This window comes from Suricata suricatta, chromosome 9 (assembly GCF_006229205.1).
Source record: "Suricata suricatta isolate VVHF042 chromosome 9, meerkat_22Aug2017_6uvM2_HiC, whole genome shotgun sequence".
In the NCBI taxonomy this organism is placed as follows: domain Eukaryota; kingdom Metazoa; phylum Chordata; class Mammalia; order Carnivora; family Herpestidae; genus Suricata; species Suricata suricatta.
The window spans coordinates 3,527,468-3,545,787 of NC_043708.1; the positions used below are offsets into that span (position 1 = coordinate 3,527,468).

At 37.0% G+C, this 18,320-nt stretch overlaps 1 long non-coding RNA gene, 11 other non-coding genes and 2 pseudogenes across 25 annotated transcripts in view; all 14 read right to left on the reverse strand.

Moving 5' to 3' along the window:
• The window catches only part of LOC115301645, a 74,861-nt gene that overhangs the window by 21,754 nt on the left and 34,787 nt on the right, over positions 1 to 18,320 (reverse strand). For 12 of the 14 annotated variants that reach the window (XR_003913213.1, XR_003913219.1, XR_003913218.1 and 9 more), the window contains 16 exons: positions 17,526 to 17,567; positions 16,398 to 16,471; positions 15,439 to 15,500; positions 14,418 to 14,488; positions 13,608 to 13,693; positions 12,839 to 12,893; positions 11,887 to 11,970; positions 10,892 to 10,974; positions 7,873 to 7,940; positions 7,283 to 7,368; positions 6,304 to 6,383; positions 5,336 to 5,413; positions 4,194 to 4,247; positions 3,262 to 3,320; positions 2,164 to 2,248; positions 434 to 499 (listed from right to left, as the gene is read on the reverse strand). This is a non-coding gene — a long non-coding RNA (uncharacterized LOC115301645). Of the gene's footprint in view, positions 1 to 433; positions 500 to 2,163; positions 2,249 to 3,261; positions 3,321 to 4,193; positions 4,248 to 5,335; positions 5,528 to 6,303; positions 6,384 to 7,282; positions 7,369 to 7,872; positions 7,941 to 10,891; positions 10,975 to 11,886; positions 11,976 to 12,838; positions 12,894 to 13,607; positions 13,694 to 14,417; positions 14,489 to 15,438; positions 15,501 to 16,397; positions 16,472 to 17,525; positions 17,568 to 18,320 lie in introns of all 14 variants that reach the window. The other 2 variants (XR_003913216.1, XR_003913215.1) reach the window with 2 other exon arrangements.
• On the reverse strand, positions 1,710 to 1,781 carry LOC115303180 (annotated as a pseudogene).
• On the reverse strand, positions 3,772 to 3,846 carry LOC115303170. Its single transcript, XR_003913877.1, has one exon. It is a non-coding gene; the product is annotated as a small nucleolar RNA SNORD113/SNORD114 family (small nucleolar RNA).
• On the reverse strand, positions 4,712 to 4,786 carry LOC115303183. Its single transcript, XR_003913885.1, has one exon. It is a non-coding gene; the product is annotated as a small nucleolar RNA SNORD113/SNORD114 family (small nucleolar RNA).
• On the reverse strand, positions 5,897 to 5,971 carry LOC115303172. The gene has a single exon (XR_003913878.1). It is a non-coding gene; the product is annotated as a small nucleolar RNA SNORD113/SNORD114 family (small nucleolar RNA).
• Positions 6,869 to 6,943, reverse strand: LOC115303186. The gene has a single exon (XR_003913887.1). It is a non-coding gene; the product is annotated as a small nucleolar RNA SNORD113/SNORD114 family (small nucleolar RNA).
• On the reverse strand, positions 10,510 to 10,584 carry LOC115303192. Its single transcript, XR_003913890.1, has one exon. It is a non-coding gene; the product is annotated as a small nucleolar RNA SNORD113/SNORD114 family (small nucleolar RNA).
• On the reverse strand, positions 11,469 to 11,543 carry LOC115303175. Its single transcript, XR_003913880.1, has one exon. It is a non-coding gene; the product is annotated as a small nucleolar RNA SNORD113/SNORD114 family (small nucleolar RNA).
• On the reverse strand, positions 12,384 to 12,458 carry LOC115303193. The gene has a single exon (XR_003913891.1). It is a non-coding gene; the product is annotated as a small nucleolar RNA SNORD113/SNORD114 family (small nucleolar RNA).
• On the reverse strand, positions 13,219 to 13,290 carry LOC115303181 (annotated as a pseudogene).
• LOC115303173 lies at positions 14,010 to 14,084 on the reverse strand. Its single transcript, XR_003913879.1, has one exon. It is a non-coding gene; the product is annotated as a small nucleolar RNA SNORD113/SNORD114 family (small nucleolar RNA).
• Positions 15,004 to 15,078, reverse strand: LOC115303190. The gene has a single exon (XR_003913888.1). It is a non-coding gene; the product is annotated as a small nucleolar RNA SNORD113/SNORD114 family (small nucleolar RNA).
• LOC115303177 lies at positions 16,019 to 16,093 on the reverse strand. Its single transcript, XR_003913882.1, has one exon. It is a non-coding gene; the product is annotated as a small nucleolar RNA SNORD113/SNORD114 family (small nucleolar RNA).
• On the reverse strand, positions 16,930 to 17,005 carry LOC115303215. The gene has a single exon (XR_003913908.1). It is a non-coding gene; the product is annotated as a small nucleolar RNA SNORD113/SNORD114 family (small nucleolar RNA).

Consider the following 18,320-nt stretch of genomic DNA (forward strand, 5'->3'; position numbering starts at 1 on the left):
TTATTAACTTATTTACTAATCGATAATGGTACAATGTGTACTGTTGTATACAAACTCAAGATGATAACCCTAATTAATAATAACTGTGTCCAGCTGCTCACTCTCATAAATGACAAAGAACTACATACTTTTTTCCAATTTTACTGAGAAATTATGGATAAATATAGTTGTATATATTTAAAGTGTACAATGTGGCTTTTGATTCACATATACATGGTGGAGTGATTACGAATGAAACACAGAGAAGCCAATCAGCCCCAACATAACTGGCTATATGACTCAGTTTTATCACTGGTTCATTCTTGACTCTCTTTTATATAGTTAGTTGATTATATTATATAAACTTTTTCCCTATTTCCCAATTTAGTAAAACAAAATCAAAACGCCTACAACCCAAAGACAGCACAGAACATGAACATCAAAAATTACTCACCTCTGTCCCCATGTCCCTCCTGATGAGATGCAAACGCCTACATAAATTTTTAATGGACTTCCGTTCCTTAGAAATGGATTGATAATGATGTTTAGTGTCATTAAATATGCTACAGTTATTCCATCTTTGGCCCTATTTTTCCTTCCTTTATTCATACACTTTTAGTTATTTTTGCATTGATTAATTCTTAATAAGCAATCAATATTTGTGAAATTCAAAAGCCCAAGAAGAATATTAGATATATCTAGCAACTGCTTATAGGACCATTTGTAACAGAAGCAATAGACTAGATTTCTTTCTACACTGGATTTGCATTGGATCACAAAGTTGGTGATCAGCCTCATTTGCTACTCGTCCTCAGTATTGGTTCAGATGTCACTCTCTTTTTCTTCACTAAGTTATAATTTTATTAGAGATTAATTAATTAATTCACTAATAATAAGAAAACCCATGAGATCTTTAAAAGTAGCTTTAATAACCCTAACACCAATACATAAAATCATTTTCTACAGGGCAAATAGTCTACATCTACTTTGCTGACTGACCTCAGTGTTTTATAAATGGATTAATAAATACAATGCTTCATATTAATTGCATTTGGGGGGGGTGGTTGGCATTTGCTGATTATATTTCCCATTTTTTAATACTACAGTGAATACCCTAAACCAACCACCCAAACTGAGAGCACATTGACCCTACTTCTGTGGATTTCCATTCTCTAACAACTAGATGCAGCCATAGAGCTTATGGTCATGGAAGATGCTCAAACCAACCTGAGTGCCTTTACCCTGAGGGGAAGCGAGCAGATGATAACACAAAGCTAGACACGTGATTTCCACGGGTCTTTGCCTTCCATTTTTCAGTGAGTTGGTTATTTCAGCTATTTGCAATTGGGAGAAATGGTTATTTAATTTCTCCTAATAAATGAATAATAAGGCCCTTGTCACGGACACGGATTTTGAACACAGCCAATTACTTTTTAACACTACAGCGATACAACTGTTAGTCAAAGAGGCAACACCTCTGTATCCTATAGTTCTTGGTGGAAGGGCGTGTGTTTTCAATACACTTTAATAGTATTCCTTGTTCACTACATCTTTTTATCATTGGACAATGCTCCATGACCTTATTCTTTGTTTATACACTATTATCTCATTGAGCTGACTATGAAAATAAAGAATGCATGAACATAAAGCCAAACCACGATCCTTCCGTATTTATGATATCTGTCCGTAGGATCACCTCACACAGGGCCACGGACTAGACCGCCTTCCTGTTGGACCTCAGAGCTCCAGACACGTAGTCATCGTAAACGACTCATACGCCACCAGCGGTCATCATCGATCCAACACTGTCCCTCTTTTCCTTCATTCAGTTCTACATTATTGATCAACTAATTCCTTACGCCATTAAAAATAATTTCGAGGCCCTATTATTCACAAAAACACAAGAAGAGCCTTGGTATCTCTAATCCATCTAGAGGATCATTCTCGCTCTCCTATAGGATACAAATAGGGTCAAGGTATCCCTCTCATTAATTATATTTCCATATATGCATTCATCAATACAATCAACCCCTATTCATCAATATAATCAATTCCATAGTTGCCCCTAGTTGATTTATGTTTTGTATGATTTATGATTTTTAATGATACAGTGAACACCTTTAAAAAAAAAAAAAAAAAGAAAGAAAGAACACTAGAAAGACAAACACTTCGGCCACTACTTACATTGGTCTCTGTGCTCCTAACTCACGAATGCAATCAGGGAGCGCGTAACCATGGAAACACTTGTATCAGCTTGAGTGCATCCATGCTGAGGAGGACAGAGCAGAGCGGAGGAGAAAGGAAATTAGGACCGTATCTCAATGCCTCGTGCTAAGCACATCTGTTCAGCTAGTCACACAGGTACACATAAAATTTTCATGAGGTAGATTTCCATTCTCTTAACAGAGGAAACAAACTTAAGACTCATCCAGTAAATAAAATGGACTCTTACTGATCATGTATGATCCTTAGGAAAAGAGGAAACACCCTTGATTCATCAGTCCCCTTTTCCATTTTTTTAGTAGTATTTCTTGCCTCACCCAAGTTGGACAATGTTTAATAGTCTTCTTCTTTCTGTATTTTTATTTATTTAATGGTCTTGTCATAGGTCCATTAGTAATAATACAACCTAAATCTATGAACCCAAATTAAGAACATGATTTTTGTATATATCTGATATCTGCCTGTAGTATCATTTCCAAAAGAGGAATTCAACTAATTATGTTTTGTGTTGGGCCTTGGAGCTCCAGACATTCATTATTCCTAATTAACATGCCACCAATTGTGATCACTGGTCTCTATTTGAGTCTTTCTTTCTTCATTAATTTCTACATTTATATTGAATAGATTATTAATTCATTGATAATAATATAACTAATATATGATTTCCAAACCAAAGAACAAAATATTTGAATACCCTGATCATTGTCCATAGAATCATTTCTCACATGTACTGTATCTCTTTCATTAATCAACTTTAAGGTTGATTGGTTAACATATTGCATTATGGATGAATTAATACAATATTTCCTATTATATTTATATGTGGACATAGTTAATTTTTATTATATTTATTCCATTTTAATACTACCATAAATACCTTTAAACAAATGACCCAGAAGGGGAAGGGGGAGGGAGGGAAGAGGGAATGGTCATAGTGGGGGGCACTTGTGGGGAGAAGCACTGGGTGTTATATGGAAACCAATTTAACAATAAACTATTAAATAAAATTTTTTTTAAAAAATGACCCAAACAAATACTAGACCTTTGACCATTATTCACCTTGGTCTGTTGACAATCTTGACCATGACAGAGGTTGAAATCTCCTTGGGGCATCTGTTCTAAAGAGTACCCAGCAGAGAAAATGATAAAAACACTGAGACATTCTCTTCATTGATTCATTATTTCTAGCCTTCACCTATACGGTCATTTAGATTATGTACTGACTAATGGTATGTTATTTTCTACCTATAAATTACACATCAAAGTTCTAACTGACTCAGAGCAGTAATGATTACTTATCATAATCTATATCAGCCTTAGGCAAAGATGTAATACACTTAATTCATTTAATACCAATTTCAATTCACATTAGTATTATTTTCCATACTATCCATTTTAAGAATGAACAGTACTTGAGCCTCTTCCTATGTTAATCTATACATTTGTTTATTCTTTCATCAGGAGATTTTGTGAAATTCATGAACAGAAAAACCAAGAACGAGATCTTCATATAATCCTGACAAGTCTCTCCTGAACCTCTTCAAACAGAAGGAATGGACTTTCTCTGTGTTGGACCTCAGAGTTCCAGACACACAGTAGTCATGGTCTACGACTCATACGCCACCAGTGGTCATCATTGGTCCAGACTTCACTCTCCCTTTCCTTCCTTCTGTCTTTGTTTATTGATCGATTCATCAATTCCCTGATAATAATAATAAAATAAATAACGATCAATCATAAATACTCAAGGACAAGCTCCTTAATATCCCTACTATCTATAGAATCATTTGCCTCACTGAATATGCCTCTTTATTAATGCTCTTCCTGATACAAATACCTATTAATCAATATAACATTTCATATCGAGCGCATGTTTATCCTTGGAGCACTGGCTGGGCTTCCTTGAATATACTTGCTACTACTTTACAGTGTTACAATGAATACTCTAAACAAACAACCCAAACCAAGAGATGAATGTGACCGTTTCTCACATTGGTCTACGTCCTGTTCAGGGCCAAGTGCTTAATCAACTCACACGTGTCCACCTGCGGAATAAGAAGCCGAGCAGATGATCACAAGGACTGACAGGTACTCTCTTTACCTTCATTTAGTCTGTCACTTAGGAATATAGCACATTAGGGTCGGCGTTATTAATTTTCCCTGAACAAACCAAGCAATATCAAACTTGACACAGACCAAGAATAAGAATTTTGACTGTTATTTACTGTCTATATCATTCTTAGCCAAAGAGGTAAGGCACGGGAAACATTCACATTTCTTAATAAACTTCAGTATTCTCAGTAAATATTCGTAACTTTTACTAAGAATAGACACGCTTTGCCCTCTTAATCTTATTCATACCTGCATATTGATTCTACTTTGAGCCATGTGTTACAGTAGAATCAAAAGTCATGAAAATAAACCAATAAAAGAGCCCTCCCACCCCCCCCCAACATCTGTACATAGGACCATTTTGAACAGAGGCAACAGACTGTATTTCCTTTTATAATCGGACCTCAGAGTTTCAGATACGTAATATTCATCATCCGTGACTCCTACGCCACCAGCTATCACCATTGGTCCAGATCTGGGCCTCTTTTTCTTTATTCTCATGTATATAACTTCACTAACTCCTTAATCCATTAAAGATAATTTTTAAAACCTAGCGATTCACAAAAATCCAATAATAAGAGCAGTGAATATTCTACTTTTGCCTAAAGGATCATCATCATCAATACGTCACATATCCCTTAGCAAATGTTATATCGCATATTTATTGGTTCTCGTGTTTATGGTTTTAAATAATATTTCACACTTTTAACAGTTCATTGAATATATATATTTTTTTAATGCTGCTTCGGGCACCTGTGTGGCTCAGTTGGTTGAGCAACTGACTCCAGCTCAGGTCCTGATCTCACGGTTCATGGGTTCAAGCCCGACATCAGGCTCTGTGCTGACAGCTTGGAGCCTGGAGCCTGCTTCTGATTCTGTGTCTCCCTCTCTGCCTCTCTCTGGTTCGTGCACTGTCTCTCTCTTTTTCTCTCTCAAAAATAAGTAAACATTAAAAAAATTAATAAATAAATAAAAATTAAAAACTGCTTAAACAAATACGAGAACTTTAACCCTTACTCACATTCATCTCCATGCCCCGAACACACAGGAAGACGCATTTGACCATGGAAAATGCTAAGTCAGCTGGGGTGTGTTGATTCTGAGGAGTGTAACCCAGAGCAGATAATTAAAAATGGAAACTTCTCTATTAGTCTTATTTTCCTCATTTCATTTCTCCAGCTATCTGGATATTATTTTTTCACAACATATATACCTATGAAAATACAAACATATATATCACAAAATTAACATCCGCAACCCGAGAATGACCCAGGCTTGCAAAACTGAACATCGTTTTGCAGTGTCATGTCTACATGATCCTTAGAAAAAGAGGTAACCCCTTTGGTCCATTTTTTTGCACCAGGTGCCTCAGTTTATATTAACAGGATTTCTTGCCTCACCAAACATATTTATGTTTATAGATTTATAGATTTTTATTGGTTCTGTCACTGATCCTTTTAGGTTAACAATATGGAAATCCATAAATCCAAATTGACAAGAACCATATCCTTGTATATTCCTAACATTGAACCATAGGAACATTCGAAAAAGAAGAAATAGACTCGATCTCCCTCTGCGTTGGATGGACCTCAGACTTCCAGACACGTAGCAGTCATCGTGTAGGACTCATACGCCACCGGCTGTCATCATTGGTCCAGGACTGGCCCACTTCTTCCTTCTCACCTACATTAATTCACCAATCTACTAATAGTAAGTAAATAAATAGCTGTGGATCTCAAAAAGCAAGGGCAAAAGCCTTTAGTATTTCTATCATTTTTCTTTAGAATCATTGCCTAATTAAATATGCTTCTTCATTAACCAACTTCACTGCGGTTATGGTAGGTTGATCGTCACAATTTTTCATACAGGTTCAACTTAGTCATTGGGCCGTAGTTGGTCTTTTTTCTTCTATTATATACTTTGTAAATAATTCCAGTGACACCCTGACAAACCCTCCAAACCAAGACGAGAAATATGATTATTACGCACGTTGGACTTCAGGACACAGAGAGGCTACGTTGGAGCGCCTAAACATGGCAGATGCTTAAATCGGCTCAGGTGTTTTCTTTCTGAGAAGCAACAAAGCAAAGCAGGCGTAAACAAGACTGAAACACAACCTCCCTTGTTCTGCACATTCCACTTTACATTGAGTCAATCATTTGGAAATACAATAATTTAGGATAATGCTTATTATTTTTTTCTTTAAAAAATGAGTCCTCACATACTTGCCACAGAGTCAGATAAGAACTGCTCTAGCACCGTTCACTAAAGACGGGAGACACATGAACCGTTCATTCTTCTTAGTGGGATTCACTATATTCAATACATTTGAATAGTTTCTATTGCCTCACCATATATAACAAGAGTACATATGCACACAAATGCTCTTCATTTTGACTTTTTAATATTTGCACATTGATTCTTGAACTGAGCCATTGATAATAAAAGACTCAAAATTCAAGCAAACAATCTAAAAAAAGAGTCCCTTTATCTTTCTAAAATCCATCCATAGGATAATTCCAAGCAGAGGTAAGAGACTGTATGTATTTTTCCGTTGGACCTCAGAGTTCCCGACACGTAGTATTCATCGCCCATGACTCCTACGCCACCAGCCGTCATCATTGGTCCGTATTTCAGTCTCTTTCTCTTCATTTTCTGTATATTATTTCATTAGTTGCTGAATTCACTAAAATTAATTTTAAAGCCCCTAAGAGTCACCAAAAAAATGACTAAGAACCTTGACTATTCCATATCCGTCCAGAGATTCATCTATCGTATTGATGTCTCTCTTTCCTTAATTAGTCTTAGTCTATCATAAATGGGTTCATAAATATAATGTTTGGTAATGCTTCCATTATTTGCCCCTGGCCATGGCTGGCCATTGAAATTACATGAATTCTAGTAACAACACAGTGAATACTGCTTTCTTTAAAGCCTGTCGAATGAAAACATGAACTTCCTTACTCACGTTGGTCTCTGCACACCGGAACACAGGTGCGATCATAGGCCTTGTGACCATGAAAGAGTTCTTCAACCAGCCCGAGCCTGACCGTCCTGAGAAATACAAAACAGAGCATGTGACACACGGGACTTGATCTGAAACGACCCTTCTTTTCCACATTTCATCCATCCTATCATTTAGGTACTCATGAACTCTCTTTCTCTTAACCAAAGGAGCAAACTTAGATTTGAGATTGACCCAAAAACTCAAACTGACTCTTATGAGTTTTTATCATGCTCGGTCAAAGAGGCGACGCTCTTGATGCATTTAGTCCTTAAGGGGCATGAGTGTTTTCCATCTTTAATAATAATTCTTGCCTTACCAGATATATTCACAGCTGGACCACGCTTTACTCTCTTTTTCTTTATCTATTTATGTATATTTCGTTAGTGGTCCTATTTTTGATCCATTTATAATAATAAATCTAAATTGATAAAGACAGAGTAAGAACGTGATCTTTGTATAGTTCTAGTATCTGTCTACAGGAGCACGTCCAGAAGGGGATCTGACTAATTGTCTTGTGTCGGGCCTCAGCACTCCGGGCACAGGTTACTCACCATCGAGAGGCATGTGCCACCAGTGATTATCAGTGGCTCTGGATGGGTCCCTTTTTCTTCACTTATTTCTGCATTGGTATGAAATAAATCATTATAATAATAATTAATTTTAATAATTAATAATTAATAATAATTGTTAATAATAATTAATAATAATAAAATAAACATGTAATTCACAAAATCCAAGAAGATCCTTTCAAATCTCTAAAATATATCTATAGAATTAGGGTGCCTGGGTGGCTCAAGTCATGATTTCACAGTTTGTTAAGTTCAAGCCCCGTGTCGGACTCTGTGCTGAAAGATCAGAGCCTAGGGCCTGCTTCGGATTCTGTGTCTCTCTCTCTGCCTTGCTTCCTGTGCATACGCTCTGTCTCTCTCTCTCGCTCAAAAATAAATAAAGCATTTAAAAAACCTTAATAAAATGTAATCTGTAGAATCATTTCCCACATAGACTGATTCTATTTCATTAATTAACCTCTACATTGCCCTTCACTGATGAATCAGCATCATGTTTTGTATTCTATTTCTCAGTGGGGCAGAGTTAACCCCTTTAAATTATGCTCCATAATAATTCAATGTCTACCTTTTAACAAATCGCCCAGTCTAATAGGACCACTTTGACCATTCGTCACCTTGGTCTCTCTCCAGCACGGAAGCAACGTGACCATCTTGATCAGGGCAGAAGCTAACTTCTCCTTGGGGTTCTGTTCTGAAGAGTACCAAGTGGAAGCGATGGTAACACGACTGAGCCATTCTCTCCATCGATCCACACTTTCCACCATTCGTATAGGTGGTCATTTAGTTACTTATTAATGCATGGTAACCTTTCTCTCTATAAAATAAACATTGAATGTCTAAGTTTTGTAGTTTAATAATTGACTTTTCTTATAGAGACCTCTAGCTTTTTAACTGAGGCAAAATTAGCTATTTAAAGTTAACAAATCAGGGCGCCTGGGTGGCTCAGTCAGTTGGACGTCCGGCTTCGACTCAGGTCATGATCTCACGGTTCGTGGGTTCAAGCCCCGTGTTGGGCTCTGTGCTGACAGCTACCTCAGAGCCTGGAGCCTGCTTCCAGTTCTATGTCTCCCTCTCTCTGACCCTCCCCTATTCCCACTGTCTCTTCCTGTCTCTCAAAAATAAATAAAAGAACATTAAAAAAAATTAAAAAAAATAAAGTTAACAAATCACCAGGCACCTGGGGGGCTCAGTCGGTTAAGCATCTGACACTTGATTTTGGCTCAGGTCAAGATCTCACAGTTCATGAGATCGAGCCCCGTGCCATTGGTGTGGAGCCTCCTTAGGATCCTCTCTTGCTCTCTCTGCCCTTTCCCTGCTCACATTCTCTTTCTCTCTCAAAATAAATAAACTTTAAGTAATAATAATAATAAATAACAAAGTTAACAAAAGCATTTAGTATTTTCACAATATCTTGCAACCACCAGCTCTATCTAGTTTCAAAGTACTTTCATGATACCTAAATAAAATCCCATATTCATTAAGCAGTCTCTGCCTACTCCCCCGGATCCCAGCCCCCGGAAGCTACCAAATCTCTCTCTATGGATTTATGTGTTTTGGATATTTCATATAAATGGAGTCATGCATGATGTGACCTTCTCTGTCTGCCTTCTAACACTTAGCATGTTTTCAAGGCACATCTGCATCATGGCAGGGGTCGCTACTTCATTAAAAAAAATTTTTTATGTGAGTATAGTTGACACACAACGTTATGTTAGTTTCAGATGCAGAACATGTGATCCAACTTCTCTGCACATTATGCTGTGCTCACCCCAAGTGTAGCTGCCACCTGTCACACAGCACTGTCCCAGTGTCACTGACTATATCCCTTTGATCCCCATGACTCCATAACGAACTATTACTGGCCATGATCTATATCATCCTTGGTCAAAGCACAAAACAGGGGCGCCCGGGCAGCACAGGCAGTGAGGCGTCCTATCCCTGAGCTCGGCTCAGGTCATGATCTCATGATTCTGGAGACTGAGCCCCAGGGTCGGGCTCTGCATGACAGCGTGGAGCCTACTTGGGATTCGCTCTCTCCCTCTCTCTCTGCCCCTCTTCCTCTTGTTCTCTCTCTTTCTCAAAAATAAATAAGCCAGTAAAATATACTGAATCCATTTATTACATTAATAGTATTTCTATCACTCAATTCTACTCCTGAAATATATTACACTGTATGTAAACTAACTGGAATTTAAATAAAAATTTGAGGGGCACCTGGGTGGCTCAGGCAGTTGGGCATCTGACTTTTGACTTTAGCTGAGGTCATGATCTCATGACCTCCGCCTGCCTGGGATTCTCTCTCTGTCCCTCCCCTCCCCAGCTCACTCATGCACTATCTCCCTCTCTCTCTCAAAATACTCTCTCAAAATAAATAAACTTAAAAAATAACATAAATAAATAAATATTTAAAGAAAAAAATGCTACTTCTCCTTATGATGTATTTTAATAATGAACAATACATAATCCTCTTCACCTTTATTCATTTATGCATTGGTCTATTCTGCCATTGAACTTTTGTAATATTTCTAAAACCTCCTGAGTAAGATCCTTGTACATCCCTGACACCTGTCTATAGGAGCAGTCTGAGCAGAGGACATTGACTAGACATCTTTGCGGGGGACGGACCTCAGACTTCCAGACATGTAGCAGCCATCGTGAAGTACTCACACGCCACCAGCTGTCACCACGGGTCCACACTCTGGTCTCCTTTACATGCGTTTACTGTCAATTTACTAAGCAATTAGTAGTCATAAAACGAGTATCTGGGAATCACAAAAACTCAAGGACAAGATCCTTAAGTATCCCTAGTATCTGTCTGTCGAATCTTTCTACTTATTTCACGAACAGACTTATTTCACTGTGGACAGTACTGATTAGTTAACATGTTTCATGTCAGCACCATATTTGCCACTGAGCTATGTCTGGACCCTTCGAATTTTTACTGTGACACCGAGTACACTACTCACGCCACCGAGAGCAGGAGAACCTCGCTATCACTCACGTTGGTCTTCATTCTCTGACACACAGGGCATCCGTGAAGCACCAATCACGGCCAAACACTAAGTAAGTTCAAGTGTATCCATGCTGAGGAATACAAAGCAGAACAGATAATAACAAGACTTAGAGTCTCTCTATTGATCCACACATTCTATCTGCATTCAGTGAGTCATTCAGGAACACAGCGAATGAGGATCATATTTATTATTTTTCTCTTAAAAAATGAACAATTTTTTGACCGAACACTAACACAGAATAAGAACTTGGGCTGTTTTCCAGGGTCTGCATATCATTCTTAGCCAAAGAGCAAGACACGTGAAGCATTTACATTTCTTAATGGACTGCAGCGTTTTCTATGTATGTTAATGGCTTTTACTACCTCACCATGTACATTAAGAGCAAACTTACTTCGCTCTCTCTTTTTCTCTTATCTATACTCATAAACGGATTAGCTCTTTGGGCTATTTTGTACAGCAAAATCAAAACTCATAAACACAAAACAAGACAATTGCTCTTTTCTTTTCCTAATATTTATCTATAGTATCATGTCAAATAGAGGCAATAGATTGTCGTTCTTTGTGTTGGACCTCAGAGTTTCAGACACGTAACAGTCATCATCCGTGATTCATACGCCACCAACTATCATCATTGGTCCAGATCTGTGCCTCCTTCCTTCTCATTCTCATCTGCAGAAGTTCACTGACCAATCCATGAGTTTACTAATATTAACTCTTAAAATTCCCTGATTCACAAAAACCCAGGAGTAAGAGCAATGAATACTCCATATCCGCCTGTAGGATTATCTGCCACACTGATACATCTCTTTCAGAATGATCATCAAAGTTCCGTATGTGGATTAATTAATACATATCATGCAGCAGATAAATCCCATATTTATCATTTATGATGGTTGGCATTTCTTATCCTATTTCACTCTTTTAATAATAGTGAATACCTGAAAATAAATTCGCAAAGACATGAACTTTAACTCATACTCACGTTGGCCTCTATGGGCACTAGACAAGGAAGCAAACACAGAGCTCGTGTCCATAAAAGGTACGTCAGCCCAACTGCGGTCACGTCCTATTCTGAGCACAGAGCAGAGACGATGATAAAAGACATGAAGGCCTTCTCTAAACTGCTCTTGTTTTCCTCACTTCATTTACTCAATCCTAAAGGTATTTATTATTTTTCCTAATTTATAGATACATAAATGCATAAATATAAATGTAATGTTATGATCCTTAAAAAAAGAGGTGATGCCCTTGATCCATTTTTCTCTAAACCTCCGTCAGTTTCTTCAGTTTCTGTGAATAGAAGTCCCTGCCTCACCATATATTCATTGATGGCTCCTAGGACTTCTTCCATGGTTTTACTTGGTTACCTATTTATTGATTGGTTCTATCATTGATCCATTCATTTATATTAATAATACAGAAATCCATGAATCCATGACTACTTGTACATTCCTAACATCAATGCAGAGGATCATCGTGTGGGTCCTCAGACTTCCAGACACGTACCAGTCATCGTGCACGACTCATACGCCACCAGCTGTCATCATGGGCCCACGCTTGGATCTCTTTTTCTTTATTCTCATATACATTTTTTAAAAATCAATTCATCAATTCACCATGCTAATTAAAGAACTAACGATGAGTCACAAAAGCCCAAGGACAAGGGCCTTTGGTATCCTTATCATTTTTCTTTAGAATCATTGCCTCGTTGAAATGACTCTAAAGAAAAATGATAACGATACCCATTAATCTCCCATTCATCATCCTCATTGTGGTAAAGTAGGTTCTTTAACATCATGTTTCATACATTTCCAAGTTCATGACTGGATCACAGTTGGTCTTTGCCCTTATACTGCGTACTTGTTTTTAAATATTACAGAGAATCCTCTAAAGAAACCACCCAAAGTGTGATGAAAACAATGACTATTACGCACGTTCGTTTCCATGTTCCTATGGGCATGCAGTTGAAACCAGCTTGGGTGATCCATTCTGAAAAGTAGAAAGCAGAGTAGATAATAACATGATTGATACATTTTCTCCATTGGTTCCTGTATCTACATTTCATTACCCAGTAATTAAACTGTGTATTAGTTTGGGGTAATACGGTTTTTGCTTTCTCTTAAGAAAAACATTGAGCTTTCCATGAACCCAGAACAAGAATGTTGGCCATTGTTTATATTATCTATAACATCCTTATCTACAGGTAATACCTTTGAACGATTTCCCTCTTACTCTTGCCTTACTACATGTGAAATCTCAAATCTGTCTATAGGATCATTTCTAAGAGAGGCAATAAACTAGATTTCTTTTTATGCTGGACCTCAGAGTTCCAGACACGTAATCATCAACAAGGAGTCATACGCCACCAGCCGTCATCATTGGTCCACCCTTGGCCTTTTTCCTCACTTTTACCTATCTTTGTTTATTAATTAATTCACCAATTTATCTGATAGTAATAAAATAAATACCTATAAGCAAAAGAAAACCTAGGCTACAGGCTTTGAATAGTCCTACATCTGTCCATAGAATAATTTACTATATCAATATACATTCTTGATTAATCATCCTCAAAATTCCATATGGACGTTACTCAATATAATGCAATGTAATATCAACTCCATATCTCTCAGTGGACCCTGGGTGGCTTTCTTTTATTGTATTTCATACTTTTCAAATGCAGAGTGTATACCCATAAAAACTCACATTTCTTTCTATACACCAGACACAGAGACAAGCAGACACCTTGTGACCATGGAAGAATCCATAGATTAGCTCCAGCTCCATCCATTCTGAGAAGTCCAACACATAGAAGGAGATATTAAAAAAATACAAAACAAAACAAAACAAAAACTTAGACCTTATCATCATTGGCTTGCTTTCCACATTTCATTGACTCAACCACCAAGGTATTTCTTAACTTTCATATTTTACAATCTTTCGCTTATTCATATTTATTTCTACTTGATTACTGATTCCTTCATGTCTCTATATGAAAAGAATCAAAATCCATGAACACAAGGAACCAGAACATCATCCTTGTCTGTTACTAACGCCTATCGATATGGTCACTAGAAACAGAGAAAAAAGACTAGATTTCTTATTTTGCTGGACCTCAGAGTTCCCGACACGTAGTATTCATCGTCCATGACTCCTACGCCACCAGCGGTCATCATTGGTCCAGAATTGGCCCTCTTTTTCTTCACTCACTTCTACATTTATCAATGATTAAATGATCAATAAATCAATAACTATAAAATAAATATCTATGAGTCAAAAACCCTTGAAAATAAGATGCTTAAATATCCCTAACATCTGTCCATAGAATCATTGCTGCCTCCTTGACTATCTGTTTCATTAATCATCTACAATATTGCAAACAGTGCTTAATCATATAATGTTTCATGTCAATTCGATATTTATCATGGGGCTGGCCTTCTTTATTATATTTAAATATTTTCAGTATTACAGTTAATATGTTAATTAAACCGCCAATAACGAGAACTTTGTACTCACACTCATCTCCGTCCCCTACATATAGAGTCCGTATCCATGGCAGATGTTTTCATCACCTTGGAGTGCCCACGCTGGGAAGTGAAAGCAGACAGAACAGGGGAAAAAAACCCAACAAAAACTGAGACACAATCTCTCCATCTCTCCATGCAATCCTTGCACTTAGCCTTTTATTTAGTGGGTAACGTAGGTATTAATTATTTGGGAGTAATATTTATTAATATTTCTCTTAAGAAAGTGAACATCAAATTTGCCACCGAGTCAGCACAGGAACAAGGACGATGACTTTCCGGATAATCATTAGCCAAAGAAGTAACACCTTTGAACCAGGTCTTTCTTAAGCAGCTCAGTGCCTTTAACATATATTAATAGATTCTCTTACATCACAACACATTTTTGTAATTCAACAATGTTTTACTTATTCATATTTATTTATGTTTTTATTGGCTAGTTATAATTTTAATATATCCAATAATAAAATAGAATCAGAATCCATGAGCACAAAGGCCAGGAACATGATCCTTGTATACTCTTGACATCTGTCTATAGGAACATTTCCAAAGAGGCAGTTGTCTAGCTCTCCTATGTGTTGGACCTCAGAGTTCCAGACACGTGTCATTCATCACGCGTGATTCATACAGCACCAGCCATCATCATCGATCCAAGCTTGGGCCCCTTTTTTTTCATTGCCATCAATACTTATTAATTAATTTACCAATTCCCTGGTGATAATAAAACAAATACTTATGAATTAAAAGGAAAAAAACAAGAATAAGGGCCCTAAATATCCCTCCATCTGCCTATATGCTCATTGACCAGATCAGTGTATTTCCTGTAATAATTCTCTTCAATGTTACATATATGTTTTATCACCACCAAGCTTCGTACTATAGCATAGACATACCCAATATCATTGGGCCTCAGTTGGCTTTCGCTGCTTATACAAAATACATCTTATTAAAACATTGAACATTCTTTTTAAAAAGTAACGATTCAAACTAAAAGCCCTATGACCATTACTCACGTTAGTGTCTGTGTCCTTAACAACGGAGGCCACCACGGAGACCCAGCCCAACTGTATCCGTTCTGAGGAGTACAAAGCAGGAGAAATGATGTTAGAAACTAAGACAGTCTCTCCCTTTAGCTTCGCGTTCACATTTCATTCACTCTTTCATTTGATTATTATTTTTTCATAATATTTACACATTCTCCTCTTAACAAAATGCACAACATCGTCTATGAGACTGGTCTGTGACAACAAAAGTGACCGTGGCTAATCCATGCCTGTACGATCCCTGCACAGAGGTGACATGGTTGGTCCATTTCACTCTTAATGAACTTCTGTGATTTCAACTCATATTAACAGTATTTCTTGCTTCATCACATTTTTTTTTGGAGTTTAACAATGCTCCTTCTATTTATATTTACTGATATATATTTCTTTACGGTTCTATCATTGATCATTTATGTCATATCATATCATTTATAAATATGAGATCGAAACTATGTACACATAGGAAAAGAAAAGAATAAAATCCTGTGTAATCTTACATCTGTCCATAGAATTATTTCCAACAGATGGAACACACTAGATTTCTTATTTGTTGGACCTCAGAGTTTCAGACACGTAATATGCATCATCCATGATTCATGCGCCATCAATGGTCATCATTGGTCCAGAACTGGCCCTCTCCTTCTCCACTCATTTCTACATTTGCATATTGATTAATTCCTCATTTCATTAATAATTAAGTAAATAACTCTGAATCAAAAAAACCCTTAAGAATAATATTTTAAAGTCTCTGTAATAGCTATCTATAGGATCATTTACCGCATTGATTATATCTCTCATTAATCATTCCTAATTTTGCCATCATCAACACACTGTTCATGGCGATGGCGCGTTTACACTGAGCCATTGTTGGCCTCCTTGGGTCCTTAAAAAACAACCCAGACCAAGACAAAGACTTTGGTCATACTCACATTGGTCTCTCTGCTCCCAGGCAACAGACGGCTCACGACCATGGAGATGCTTCACCTGGACCGGAGTATCCATTCTGAGAAAACAAGAACAGACGAGAAAGAGACTGAAATATGCTCACCATTTGTCCTTGTAAGCCTCCTTTCATTTCACTTATTATGCTTTTTTTCTTCAGATAACAAACAACGTTGACCAAGGCCCTGACCAAACAAGAAAATGGGTGACTATTTCCACCATAAGTATAGTAACCTTAGCCAAGGAGATAACACCTCTAGGACATTTATTTCTTAATGGAATTCAGTGTTTGTAATAGATAAATAGTATTTCTGACCTCGCCATATATTTTCATAATTGGACAATGCTTCACTTTCTTGCTTTATTTATGGACTTGTTTGATTCTTTTTGTTGATCCCTTTACAATAATAGACTCAAATTCCATGAACACACAAACGAAGAACAAGAACCTTAAACGTTCTTGACATCTTTCCATTGGATCATTTCCAATAGAAGGTATAGACCAGCTTTCATATCATTGCGGACCTCAGAGTTCCAGTTACGTAGCGTCCATCATCCAGGACTCACACTCCACCAGTCATCCAGGATTGGACCTCATTATGTTCAATCATATGTACATGTCTTAACGATTAATTCATCAATTCCCTAATAATAATAAAATGCCTAGAGGTCATGCCAACTTGAGACAACATCCTTGGATATCTCTAACATCTCTGTATAGAATTACGTCCCTCCGAGATCTCTGATATACATCTTTCACCAGCTGTCCACAACGTTTCCTGTATAGATTAACATAATACTTCATATCAACTCCATTTTGCTATTTCACTTGACCAAACCATGCCCCTGTAAATAAAAGAGGTTTAAATCAACTGTGACTCAAAATTCAAATTGAATAATACATTTTCCATTCATTAATTTAATAATTAACTGTGAAAATGAATAAAATGGTTTTGCCTTTTTCTCCTTAATTGAGCACAGATGTGCTCAACTGGCCCACACATGACCTTCATTCATTTTATTAGTATATGTAGCCATTTATTCCCTTTCAATAATGGAGTTAACACCCATGACTAACCACCAAACCCAAAGCAATTACCTTGACTGTTACTTACATAAGTTTCTATACTCTGTAATTGATTCATCGTGCGTCCATTCTGTAGAGTATAAAGCAAATATAAAAATAAAAGGTTCAATTATGTAGATGATAGATGGACCGATACATATAGAACAGTCTAGATTCCAATATTTTAATTGAGTTCAAGTCAACAATAAACGATTAGAAATAAACCTTAGTGCTCCTTATGTATTAAAACTCTGAAACGGATATTTATTGCTTGATTGATTCAAGTATTAAATTTAACTGATATAATGAACACCTTTGAAACCAACACCAGATTAAAAAAAAAAAAAAAAACCAGACCCACGACAACCACTGCTGTCTGTTTTTCTGTCCCCTACTCAGCCAGGCCAGAGCTCTATCTTCCTTCTAAATGAATCTTGCTTGGAAAGAACTATGTTAATCTGAATCCTAGATTCAGCCATAGTCTCAGCAACTGCCCGTGTGTGTCCCACCCTTTTATAGGTAGTGTGAACATAGTTACATATGGAGTCACTTGTCTTCTGCTGTTTTAAAGAAATTGCACCAAGCCAGAAAAAAAAGTCAACCTAAGCATAGTCACCATTCCGATAATCTAAGAGCCCAGGTCTTATTTCCTTTATCCAGAGAGCAGTTATGTAGAACTGAACTAATCCCTCTCCTTGTTCTAGGACACCTGCTCCTCAGGGCCCATGCTTTGTCTTCTTTCAAATAATTGATTAAAATATTTACTTGTTCTTTTATTCATTTATAATAATATCATTAATGTTTGTGACTCCTCAGAAACAACACAATATTAATGCCTGTCCAT